The 14,054-nt window shown below is 35.9% G+C and overlaps 1 long non-coding RNA gene across 1 annotated transcript in view; it reads right to left on the bottom strand.

Moving 5' to 3' along the window:
• Positions 1-14,054, bottom strand: part of LOC110476005 (uncharacterized) — a 54,440-nt gene that overhangs the window by 27,050 nt on the left and 13,336 nt on the right. The window contains exons 2-3 of the long non-coding RNA XR_013339603.1: positions 12,559-12,623; positions 11,378-11,416 (exon numbers count right to left, since the gene is read on the bottom strand). This is a non-coding gene — a long non-coding RNA (uncharacterized LOC110476005). The remainder of the gene's footprint in view (positions 1-11,377; positions 11,417-12,558; positions 12,624-14,054) is intronic.

The following is a 14,054-nucleotide window of genomic DNA, read 5'->3' as shown; positions in this document are numbered from 1 at the left end:
TATGCTCATATAGCTCTAGGAGCTAAATTTGCTATATTTTCTGACAGAGCACAGAAAACAATCCAACCTTCACTACAGGATGATACAAGAGCAAAAGAAAATGCATTTGATTTTTCAGCTTAGGAAACACTCTGATCTATAAAAAATGGCAGAAATTTCCATAGCTGAAGGTAAAAATCAGTTGTACTGAATTTTGCAAAGTACCTTTTTGGAGTTGTTTCAAATCTTTTACACTGCAGTAAACAAAAGCAGGTATTTATATTTTTGTAAGCTGCAGGACCAATAAAGCAATCAACATGGGGATGTAGGTGTCTCCTCTGGTCCATGCTTTCTTTCTCCAATATACTTATGTGTTGTATGTCTTGCACTGGATTAAGTGTATTAGCCGTAAGTCTCTACAGTGTTCCTGGAATTTCTCTACATTTTCAAGCCCTAGTCTTGCTTTTTCACAACTACATTCAATTTTCTCTGTGTTCTAAATTTTTTCAGCTGCAGCCATCACTGAAACTTTTCCACTTCTAGGTACGGCTCTCTCAAACCACCCACAGCCTCCTCAATTTTCTGTCTATACATGATCTGCCACAAGGGCATCAGCAAAATTTGCTGTGGTGGAGATTGACTGATTGTCTTATATGAGTTACTGTCTGGCTTTAGGGTCTCTCTGTTTTTGTAGCTAGGAAATCAGACTGAAGGGATAAAACTGATTTACATCCATCTACTTTCACGAAAGTCAAAGGAATTAAATAGCTTTGAGTTACCTAAGCACTGTCAAGTATAGCTGAAAATGCCCAAAAATATATTTAGAAGTTACTAGGGAAAGAGCTGGGCTGAATGCCAGCGAAACAATGGTTTCACATATACTTGATTTCCTTAAGAAGGAAGGCTAAAAACACTGAGGAAATGAGTATCTGGCCATCTAAAGTTAGTATGTTCAACCACTGACTGATTTCAGAGCTGTGGAAAGAGTGTTGGAGTGTTACTGCTCCCAGAGGTACAGATTTGCTGCATTTAGCAGGGCAATTAGAACTACCAGGAAGAATAAAACCTGCATGCTCAGACATGAAACAGAGATTTACTGGAAATTGATTAATGTCATATCCTTGTACTATTAAAGATAGATGACAAGCTTCTGACTGCACTGCTTAAAATCTTTTCAAAGAAAATGTTTGCTGTCTACAGAGCCACTACACTGTGTGCAGAATAAAACAAAGAAAAAGCTACTCCACATCTGACCCACAAGCTAATAGGAGAGAGGCCTGAAAAATCATTCATATAGTCTGTTTATGGCTATTATAAAATGCTTGGGGTTTTTCCTCTGTCTTGGGGTACAGCAGCATTGTGATGCAGAGCTTCTTTTGCTCTGGAGGTGGGAGCAGCATTCCCTCGGAGACCTCTGCCCAGCATCTCAGTGAGCACCAGCGCGCTGTCTGACGTAATTCGCAGCGGAAAGAGACAAGTATACAAGGGCTGCTAAGTGAATGAGGTAGGGAAAAAATAGGACGAAGACAAAAGAGAAAATGACAAGTTGAGAGAAAACTGAGTTTATTGTTTCCTGTAACAACATTTAATCCAATGCTAAGTTTTGATATATCTCAGACCTCTTTGTTTCGTAATCCACTGTGAGCAAAGAAAGCCTAACATGAAAATGTGGCTATTCACTGTTTCTAATGGATTTTTTTTCAATGAAATAGCTAGTCCATGTCTAAATACATCTTTATATTGAAAAATGTGTCCATGTTACAACTGAACTCAGAGATATTTCTTAAAAAGTATATCAAGAAGGAGGGAGCAGCTCAGGGATGGAGGGTGGCAGCTCCTCAGTCCCAATTCACAAAGGTGGGCAAGTTTGTCAGTGTATACCAGAATACACCACACATTGCTATGTAAAATTAAGGTACTGAGAAATCAGAACTAGAAGTTCAAACAAGCACTTAGTATGCTGAACTATCACTTATGATAGCGGCTGATTTTATGTAATATCAGTGTAAAGTTATTGCCAGTCAGTTGCCAACAGCCACAAGTCTCAAGGAAGGAGACCCATTTTAGGAAAAAATTATAGCATGCCTTCTATAATTAAGCTATGTTAGGACATATAAAATATATAATAAACCATTAGCTTTCATTATGTCCCTTACAAGAGATGCAAATATATCTCAGTATTTCTTTTTTCCAATATGAGTACAACATATGTTTTCATATTAAGACTGAAAGTATAAACAATCTATCAACCATCATACTGACAATGTGAACACTGTAAATACAGTATGGTCATGCAGTCTATCAATGTTATATATTTAGGGTCATTCTGAAAACTCTGCTGATAAAAAATAGGCTATTTCTTAATGTAATAGTTTAACAATTAGATTAACAAAGATAAGAAGTCTGTATCTTATCCTCAGCTTTGTCATATTTTATGAAAGACTATGTCATGGAAGAACTCTTTCAGGTTTATAAGAAGCAGGGTGGTTTTATTCCATCAATGAAGAACCATCCATTAAGGCTTCTAACTTTGGAATAAATATTTGTTCATAAGAAGCTGGGTGGTTTTACTCCATCAATTAATAACCATCTATTAAGGCTTCTAACTATGGAATAAATATTTGTTCCTTTTTCAAAGAGCAATATTTTAGGACCCTTGAAAAAACATATTTTGATGTGGAGGGTGATTTTCCAAAGTCTGGAGTGTGTGTTTTAAGTGTTGGACTCTTAAAATATTCTCATTTTATTAGTTATCCAAATTCCAACAAAAGTGAGATTGTATACACTAATCAGCAAGACACTTGCACCCACAGAGAAACAGACCTAATTTTAACTTAGCCTTTTGTTTGCAAGTTCATATTCTTATTTAAATAAGGTTCTTTACACAGAAAAGCTTGCTTCCTGTATATGCCTCTGTTTCATGATAGGAAATACACTGTGTATTGAGCTAACAAAATGAAGTATTATGCAAATTGACATCACGAAAGTCCTCAAGTGAATTAAAGGGTGGACTGCATAATGAGGATCTGAGATCAAGGGCCGGAGCTGTAATGGTTCTTTTCTGAGGGCATATTTATGCTGCATCTGTGCAAAACACTAGAGAATGTTATGCTAGAATAAATGACTGTGATGAGGGAGAGGATCCTCACTGAAGAATCAGAGTACATTTTACTTATAATACTGAGATCTAAGGTTGCATGAAATAATGTTCCACAAAGACATGGAAGTATAAGGCTGAAGATGCATGAGTGTCCTGGTTTAGGGCAAATCTAGGAGGAAACCTCTGAATGGGGTCCCTCTAGAAAGGAAATTCAACTGGCTCCTCCCCACACCAGTTTGGGAGACATAAACCTCCTTTGAGAGAAGAGGAAAAAACTGTTTATTTAACAAGCAAAATACTCACAAATAGAGAAAAATTAATAATGTTAAACAATGGAACCTCTTGACTGCTGACACAAACATAAATTCACCCTAGAACAATGAGAAAATAAAGGTTGCACATAGAAATTGGGCAGTTAGGCTTCTCAGATTGGATGTCATTCGATAACAGTCAGACACAAAGGAAGTTTTTAAATATGTTTTTCACTGCAAAGGACAGCTATAAAAGAACTCTACAGACACTGTTCTTCATACACAAATGCAAATAATTCCAAAGAGGAAAGTACATAGCAAAGCAGACTATTGCTGAGTTTATATCATTTTAGCCTGTCAGGATATAACCTGGGCAGATTAAGAGCTTGCTTATGTCCCATTCTGAGAATCTCCATAAGAATAAGAATTTCCAAGGTCTAGACAGCTTTCCTCAGATAACAATGCAGTAAATTCCCATTTTGAGGCAGTGACAGTGAAGATTTATTCACCTCTATGGTTATTTCTTATGCTCTTTGACTAATGTTGTGTTTTCTTTAGTTTCTGTGACGTCAAATTTGATCACCAAGTTGGCTGCCCAGGTGTTCATGCCAATCCACTTTTTGGCATTGAACTCCTTCTATAAAATACTTTCTCCCTTCCAGAAAGAAATTCTGATTTTTATTTGGGCTTGTGGGCATAAAAAGTCAAACTTAGAATAGAACAGCTTGACGTTATCAAAACAAAAAATATTCTTTGAGCTGAAAAGACATCTGTCAAGATGTATTCCACTGGAAGTTTTTATACATATTTTCAAAGGGTTTTTATAATTTACAAAGATCATTTGCCAAAACTCTCACAGCAATCCTTACTGAGGTCAGCAAAATCCATGTTTCCACAACTTTATCATGCTCTAAAGCTTTAACAAACTGTTTTCAAGAAACTGTGAAAGAATGAAAGTTAGCAGGTGAAAATTCACTCTAGGGAGGAAAACAAGTCCATCAAGAAAAGTCTGAGTAGAAGGGCAATAGCAGTACTTAGTTGTGGGCTGAGGGTGCACAGCAGGCATGAGAACTGCAGCTGGAGAGTGTAAAAAAGACATTCAAGGTGACAGGGACCAGATCCCAGGAGTTGTTAGGACATGAGGAAGAGAGAAGTCAAAAGGAAGGAATCAGTCTTACAGTGGCAGGCTGAGACCTGCTTTGGCTGTAACAGGGCACAAGGTGCTTGCCTTTCTGCTTATTGCTGGCCACAACACATTTACCCCTCATCTATATCTATTGATTTATGGACATCCTTGTGCTCTCCACTTCATAACAAAAGTGTCACAGAACACTTATGAAATAGTGACTCTCATTGTTTACAGACCTTGAGCACAGAGCTCCTTGCATGCGTAAACCTATTTGTTCCTATCCCCTTCCTCAATAAAGAAACAGGCACTGAATCATTCTCATCCAAATGTCACTGAACTTTTCCTGGTTTAGGCTGCTGGCTGTTCAGCTCTCAGAGCCAGTGTCCAGGGACACACAACTCTAATAAATCTGATGGAAATAACACTGTCCCTTGATTGACGCAGACAGTGACAGCAGGTATCAGACTTGACTTATATGGTCCATATGACTGCTTAGTGCAGCTCAAATCCTCACAAGAGAAATACTAACAGATTAAAGAAAGAAATCCTGTGAGTTTTGCTGCTTTCATTGTTCATTTTGGTTGAGTCTGCATTTTCTTTTTAAAACAATTTATTGCTGGGACTAAATAGTATATGCAAACTCCTGCTGACAGGTTCTATCTGTCTAACTCCTCTGATATTGTGGAAAGAAACATGGAAGATGTGAGAATTTCAGTTGTAGCTGTAGCACATTCCCAATTTTATTCTGGATGAAAGAGTGGAAACTGAAACTTTTGTGAGAAATAAACTGTCACTGGGACTTCTGTGTACTACACAATACTCAATCCTAGGACTCTATATAAAGATTTCTCTAAGTTCAAAAAAATTTCTTTGACATTGTGTTAAAAAAAAAAAAATCTGCCTGCTGGGAGCCAGAAGTGGCTGTCACATTCTGCCCACAAAGCAGAAAGGCATTTTTAGTCAACTGAAATCAGCCTGGTTGCATGTAACGGGTAGCAGAGACTCTCAGTGCTTTATCAGTTATTCCCAGGTTTTAAATTTTAGGTTTGTCAGTTTACAAATCCATAGTCCATAGGCCAATGTAAGTGACTCCAAAATCCTAACACTGGACAGGAAGGTCATCCATATCTTTCAGAAGATTGTTGAACACCTGGTTATTGTTTGTGAATAACATGCAAAAAGTCATTAGCATACAGCTATCACCAGTTCTTGTTCATTAGGTCTTGGTGGAAGGTAATTGAAATAATTCTATGGATCAGAACAAGAACTGAAACAATTTTAAATAAAACCTGGGCTGTATCTGTCCAAGCAGCTGGGCTCTTGCTGCTTATTGGCAGGATTTGGATAGGCCTTTCAAGAAATTTTTGTCAAAGCCAGTAGCCAGGATGGACACTTGCATGACTCAAGGGACCTGAGAAATCACAGTGATTTCTAGCAGCCAGACATAAGATCTAGATGGAGAAGCATGAAGTGCTTTGGTGCATTGGGCCAGACTTCAGATGAGTGGTACCAACATTGCATTGTTTGACTTGTTGACTCAATGTTTTGAACATATGCTCTTCAAATACTTTTTTCTTGAATAGTGAGATTTTGGTGGTATGATTTTGGCAGAGAGTAGGTGAAGAGGAGCTGGTTAATGAATTATAGGAACCAGTGGTGCTCCTTCATTATGTTTGGTAAACCTACATATAGGACTTCCTGGTTTTAACTCACTTTGAATCCTTTATAATTGCTTCAAAAAAAGAGTATTTTTATCATTTGGTTTAAGAGAAAATTATCTGTTTCTAACACTTGATGTGTTTTTGTCTTTCTGCAACATGGACATTATCTCAGCTTCTGTCCTGGTCTTCTTTGAAAATTTTGGAGACATATATACATTTCTAAGGAATCTTAAAAAGATTTTTGGAGCAATTAAGGTTCCATGAAAAGGTATTTCTTCCCAATGTCTAAAGGAATAATAAAATAAATACATCAGACATAGATGTCTGGAACATTTGATATCTAGTGCTAAGGAAAAAGTCAACTCAGTTTGCCTCAGATACTAATCTGCAAAATTACTGTTTCATGTATTATGACTTGAAATTTTTGATAATTTAAACTTAGTGTTCTGCATTTCTTGTTACTGAATTGCATCCAGTTTATTTAAATGATTTTCCTAATTTTTCAAGATCTTTTTAAGTCTGTCCTCATATATGTTTACAGACCCTCACAGCTTGATGTCATTGGAAATTTAATAAGCACACTACACTATTTAATCATTGACTACCTACTCAATGACTCAAGTCACTAATGAGAACATTGATAAGAACCGGGCACAAGACTGATCTCTGCAGAACACTGCTCAATACGTAATGCTAGAAAACAAAGAACAATTAATAACTACTAAACATGGTTTCCTAAACATGTATCTGCCTCATAGCAATTTCATGAAGATCTCCGTTTTGTGAAAATGTCACACAAAACAAGAGACAGTGGTGAGGTCAAGATATACAATATATTCTGTTCTGCATATTCAGAAATTCCTACCAACAGTGAAGGAAATGCAGATGCTATGATTGTTCCTGTCAAATTTACATGTGTTTGTACCCATTCTCACTCTATTTTTGGGGGGTTTACAAAAATGTATCTTTTAATATTGCTACTATTGCATAAACTGAAGTTAAGATAACTGGTCCATAATTTCCAATCTCTCCCCTGCTCTCAGAAAACATAAACCTTATAGTTGCCTTCTTTCCCTCAGGAACTTGCACTAGATTAGCAGCACTGTCTGTCTGAGTAGCATTTATATGCCTTTTTTTGTGGAAAAAGACACTGAGGAGAAAAATATAAAGGAAATTTTTTGTCTTCAGATCTTGCCTTGATTTTTAAGTATATAGCATCCCTAATGGTTGGAAGATAATTCTTATGTCTCCAGAAAAATTTAAAAAGTTGAATTTAATTCCATAGTTACAATCCTGTTATTTTCTTCAGCTTTCCAAATTCTTGACCCTTTATGAAAGATCTCAGTTTTGCTTCACAAAACCATATATGGATTATGCAGGGAAAGGTTTTCCACTTTATAATGCCTAATAGGGTCCTGGTCCTTGATAATTTTACAGAAATATGTTTATGTATGCAATGGGAGTGATTTTAATCAATCCTGGGAAGGTAGCATAAATACAAAATTCACACCAAAGTCATTTTCTATTAAGATTTATAAGGTTCATGATGACTCTCAACTAAAATATGTTTAGCTCAATCTATTCTTTTCAAAAGCAAATTTTGTCATTAAGGATTTTTATAACACAGTTATCTCTTTACTATGCATGGAATGGTGGTATCCTAAGAATTGCAATGAAAAAAATCTTTATTCTGATTTCTGAAAAGTCCTCTATAGCACTGGATCTTGTTCACAAATATTCTGTGTGTAATAAACTCTTCTCAAGTAATCCGAAATAACTGTTAATGAAATATTTTCAAAATGTTTTGGAGAGGCCATAGATACCATGAATCTTTGGGCATAATCAAGCCCTGGAACAGGTTGCCCAGTGAGGCTGTGGATTCTTTGTCCTTGGATAAGCTCAGAATTCGCTTGAAGATATTCAGACCAGACTCAGCTGAATGGAGTCCTAAGCAACTTTCTTTCAATGGACTTGTTCTGAGATTATCAAAGACAGAGCAGAAATAAAGAACATATTTTAAATAGTGAGGTTTACTAGCCAAAATTAGATTTTTTTTCATCTTTCAATATCTAAACACTATTTCAAAGGCATGATTTTGTAAATACAAATGACTGATCTCAACAAATAAAATGGAATAATATTCTAGGGATTGTGTTGTACTTAACATCAATATGAGCTCTTGGTTTCTTTCACAGAAAATTATTTTTCATTATCCTCAATCTTCTGTTGAAGCAATTATATTGTATTTGGAAATATTTTGATTTCACATTTTGTCTAATCAGCTGGAAGTATTTTCCATTTACATTTGTGCTTACTTTTCCAAGTGAAATGCTATCTACAGGGATTAATATTGAATGTTATAATTTCTAGAAGTATAGTTACTTCAATTTACAAGAAACATTGCAGAAATGTTGAATCATATTTCCTGAACATAATGAAAAAACAAGCTATCATTTAACTAATATTACATTTGAAGGAGAGAGGAAATAATACATGAATAACAGGAAATTCTGCACTGCTGTTTTAAACCACCAAATAATTTCCCGCACCACTTGGAATCTACCTTTTAATAAATGAAGTCGCTTGTTATTGCTCATCACTAAAAATTCTACAGGGCTATGTCTTTTGATTTTTCTTTTCCTTTGTTATCACTGTTTATACTCCTGGGAAAAATAATTTGACATTTTTTTCAAATGCTGAATATGAAACAATTTGACAGATTTCTTTAGGAAGATAAGAGAACCTTCATTACATGAAGAAAACAGAGAAAAGACAAAAAGTGGAATTACTGAGTGTAGGGAAAGAAAATACAGGTGGTAATTACTTTGCAATTTCTTACGCTATGTGCCATTTTGTTACTGAAAAGTGAAGCTATCTACTGAGCTACATAATTTGTTAAGTCAAGTGTTTTCTGAGGTCTGATTGCTCTGATGAGTGCATAATTTCAATCGCAGCTCCATCTACCTAATAAAGGGCAAGAGGATGATTAATTATCTCTTGTCTAGAGAAGGAATTATGGTAAGTGACAAAATTTCAGTGATTTTTCATGTAGGGGACACATGTGAAGGTTGATTTGCCTGTTCAGATCAGCTCATAGGATTCTCCTTAGCTAATTGCTGTTTCAATCTAGCTGGCTGGCTAATTTCCACCTTTTTCATGTGCCTGTATGCATTAAATTTTGAAAGCAGATATTGCCTTACCTTGTACAAGAATTGGTCACAAAATATTGTTTCAAAAAGTTTGGGGAAATCACTTAGCTCTAGTTAATCACAAAGGTGCATAGGAAGCTGTATCGGGTTCTTGTAAATTTATTTACATTGTGGAGTTTATAGTGGTTTATGACATCCCATTCAGCCTAGGGGATGCACTGAAGACACCTGCCTTAAAACAGAATATCTGGAAACCATGAAAAATAAGTGGCGCAATAGGTGCTATAAAAATTCAGTAGCTGGAAAACCTGGCTGAAATGAACTGTTCAAAAAGGTCATTTTTGTTCTTGGTTTTGAGAGGCAGGCAGATCCCATACAGGACAGTTTCCAGGAGAACAGCCTAGAGGTACATGCATAGCAGATGTGACTCAACGTGTCTGTTGCCAGGGAGGTGCCATTTAGCTCTAATTATGAAATCAATCCCTTCTGTCAGCAGCCTTAGCAGAAAGCTGGCTGCCCTCTCTTGCAGACAAATCCTCTCATCAGCTCCAGCGGTCTCAGTAAGCAGCATGAACAGACCTTGTACACAGGGGCTTCAGAGAAAACATGAGCAACATTGTACTGGCCAGTTTCGGTGTGTGCAGTGCCAAATAAAAACAAGAAAAGAGACAGCAAGACGTAGAGTACCTGCCTGTCTTGACAGAGATGGCTCCCAAAGGCAAGAAGACATTTATGTAACTTTTACCAGCTTTGTACAAAGCACATCTAACCAAGATGGATCTCAGAAATTGAGAAAATACAGCTCTTCACTTTCTTGTCTTTCTCCCTCTATAAGTTTTTATAACTTATTTACCTTAGTGAAAGTTAGAAAATAAGAAGGATCTTTACAATCATTCCTAATTTTTATCAAATCTCACCCTAAAGACTCTCTGCATGTTTATGAAAGAAATTAATCAAAATATAGAGAAAAAGAAAAAAAAAGGAAAAAGGAGAGGGAGAGGAGAGGAGAGGAGAGGAGAGGAGAGGAGAGGAGAGGAGAGGAGAGGAGAGGAGAGGAGAGGAGAGGAGAGGAGAGGAGAGGAGAGGAGAGGAGAGGAGAGGAGAGGAGAGGAGAGGAGAGGAGAGGAGAGGAGAGGAGAGGAGAGGAGAGGAGAGGAGAGGAGAGGAGAGGAGAGGAGAGGAGAGGAGAGGAGAGGAGAGGAGAGGAGAGGAGAGGAGAGGAGAGGAGAGGAGAGGAGAGGAGAGGAGAGGAGAGGAGAGGAAAAATACATAAGGTGAATGACTAAACTTCATATAGTTAAGAGTAGAAATACATAACTAAAATAGAACATTGTTATTCATCACAGCATAATAAAATCAGTCAATCTCAAATGAAGCATTACTCATATGATACAGTATATGATAAATTTTAACATACATATTTCCTTTACCACATTTTAACTAAATGTTCACTTTTAGCAACTGAATAAATCATCAGATAACTTATTTTTAAACTATAAATGTTAGCAAAATATACTCTCTAGAATAGTTTATTTGAAACAGGAGACCAGCTACTGAACATTTTCTGGAGAAACATTTTAGAGCTTCCAATTTCAGAAATCAGATAAACTTAGATTTTGAGATCTATTATTTGAGGTATTATTGCTTTTCTTTATGGCTAATAGTAAAACCTGCAGTCTTATCCTTCAGCTCCATGAAAAATAATAGAGAGATTAAGAAAATGGAGCACTACAAAGCAAGTGCCCCAGAAATGAGAGAGGAGGAAGAATTTATATTGTAAAATTGTCAGGGATATCATCCAAAATCCCAGATTTTGGAATTTTAGAGTGGGCTTCTTTTTCCTAATTTTAACCATATAAAAGTTAAATCCTAAGGTAAGCCAATTGAGAATTGATTCTATTGTCAATGAAGAGACACATACATATTGAAAAAAGATATAACCTACTTGAATTTTATTCCATTATTATATGAATTTGGTCCTCAAGCAATCAAACTTTTTTTTGTTAAAGAAGGTTGGCTAGATGCATAGCTTAAGCTTTAATTAAACAAACAGCTCAAACTAGCTCTCTAACTTTTAAATAAAGTCAATTGAAAGATGCTGTACTTACAGGTGAAATAACTGAAGAAGATCAAGTGAGATGGTTTTCCTAAAGAAATAATAGAGAAATGAAAATAAGCAAATAATCAAAAAACCACTGTGTTGTTACCATCACTTTGTCCTGATCATTAATATCTATGCTATAAGCAAATATTCCCTTTAAGGTATAAAAATAAAAAAGAAATGTGAATATCTTTGTCTGTTTTTAGTAAATTTAATACTATATTTTAATATTGGTCATTAACAGAAATATTAACTGAATAATCAAGCTTACTAACATATTTAGGTTTCTTTTTCACATGCCTCCCTTTGTAGTAAAAAGACTAAAAATATAATTAAATTAATACAACTAAATTAAATTTGCCCATTTTTCCCAAAGATTTAATACTTAAAAAATAGAACTGATATTTAGTACTTAGTTACTTCAGATAGACCATGTTTATATACAAAGTATTTCTATCATACTACAGTGGATTTCACTGCTTGCTGAATAGTCAGTCTCCATTTCAGACTAATCCAGAACAGACATTTGATACATCTGGCTGATTTCTGCAGTCAAATTAAGTGTTGCAGGTTCATGACAGGGCCACTTGGGATCTGTGCATGGAAATAAAAATCAGTTCAACAAATCTGCACAAGCATGCAACTCTGCTTTATTTCCTTTTGCAGTAGAAACCGTTGTAGAGTCCTGTAGTGCTGAGCAATTGATATTTTATATAGATTTATAGTCTGGACTTGGAATCATATAGTCATAGGATATGCTGAGTTGAAAGGGACTCATCAGGGTAATCAGGTCCAACTCCTGGATCAGCACAGGATAACACATGAATCTCACCAGACCTCCTGGACTCTGTCAGGCTTGCTGCTGTGACCACTCTCCTGGGGAGGTTTGTAAAGACACACTAGCAGATTATTGACTATGGAAAACAGAGCAGGAATGACTGTTGAGAAGTTTCCTCCTTTATTTCCTGTTTCCTCAATTTCAGAGACTAGCACTGAGCACGAATCTTAACTTCTCTCATTTTTTGTATCTGCCTTCGTATTTGATTTCCTTAAAACTGAGAAGCCTGAAAGACTTTTTAAAAATTACAGAGAAAATGTTAAAACATAAACCGGAAGTAGATCGTGGTAACTGGGCATCACAACTCTAACCTTAACCAGAGAGAATTACAGTGAACATTCAGGACATACCAGCTCTAAATACAAGTCCTTGACAACTTCTGAGATTTGAATCTCTCTCAATGTAAATATTGAATCTGTAAAAAGAGGGAAAGTAAAAGCATCAAATTTAGTCAATTAACTTTAAAAACCTCCAACAAACCGTAACAAGGCATATGGAAGCATTTCTGAGAAACACCTAGCTGAAGAAATAAAACTTAAGATTTAGATTTGCTCAGGAGCATGAGAAGCAGTGTGCTCATCAGTCAGCAATCAATACACAAGAGAAGAGCTCAAGAGGGATAACAGCAGGAAAGCTACACAGATCTACAAAGGTGTTCCTAATACTGAGAAGAAATGATTTCTACATCATCGATGTTCCATGCAAAATCATCCTTATTTTTGTGTGAATACAACAGCTTTCAAAACAATGTTATTTAAAAAAATGTTTCTATGAAATGGAAAAATTCATTTTTTCAGAGTTTTAAACAGTTCCATAAAGTGTATTTTGTAAGCATTTAGAGTGGGGTCAGAAACAGCTGTTTGTGCATTTCTTGTTTTTTCCAGGTTTCGATAGAACAAAATATGAGAGATTTTGATTACTATGTATTCACTCACACAAAGGAATTACAATTATGAAAAGGAAAATGCCATAAGAACTAGTCATGGCTCATTTAGTATAACCATTGCCCCAATATGAGGAAGTGTATTTGTTTTAATTGTTAATGGAATAAATATTCACTTGACGAAAAAATTAGAATATAGAGAAGTGACTCAAAGCATAGTAAAAGTTAGAAAACAGGTAATATTAGAGCCCAGGGCTTCTAATCTCCTAGTCTAATTCCCAGTCACTTTTCTACTGAGAGTCACTGTTCTCATTTCAGAGAGATTTAGGTAAGTGTCTCTCTGTCCCCAGAAATGGAAAAAAAAAAAAAGTATGAGTTTCAAGAATCTCATAAACACAATGGAAGTAAATTTGAAGAGGAAAAAAAAGACTGTACAATTATAGGGTTAAGTCAAGAACCAAAATCAAACCAAACCAAACCCAAACCAAAAAGCATTAATAGTCTACTCAGAGTAATGTCTGTTGTCTTTGAAAATATTGTGCAGAAAACTTAGAGGACATTCCAAGGGAGTGATTTATTGGTCATGTGTACATATTGAGTGAACCCAAGTGTTTTCCTTTCAAGCACAAGCCATGACTTCTGTCTACTGCAATTCCTCAGGTTTTTCCTCAGGTTACTTTTGGCTTATATGAAAATTTACCATATCTGTGGCTATAAAAAAAATGGTCTCATCATGTTTAGTTTCTAAGCAAGAAAGTTTTGTTACTTCAAACTACCCTTAACCCTGAAGAATGCCTTCTCTGTTGCTTCAATGGACAACTTGTGAACTGAAGCTTTCCTAGTTCCCATGACAATACATCGCTTTGTTACCTGCTACTCTAGCAACTTCCTTGCAAGCAATCTGCAAAGCCCAGACCACAACTGAGTTTTTAACTCCCTGGCAGATGTGATCACAGAATTATT

The sequence above is a fragment of the Lonchura striata genome, chromosome 3 (assembly GCF_046129695.1).
Source record: "Lonchura striata isolate bLonStr1 chromosome 3, bLonStr1.mat, whole genome shotgun sequence".
In the NCBI taxonomy this organism is placed as follows: Eukaryota; Metazoa; Chordata; class Aves; order Passeriformes; family Estrildidae; genus Lonchura; species Lonchura striata.
The sequence above is the reverse complement of the archived record's forward strand: the minus strand, read 5'-3'. Positions and strand labels throughout refer to the sequence as shown.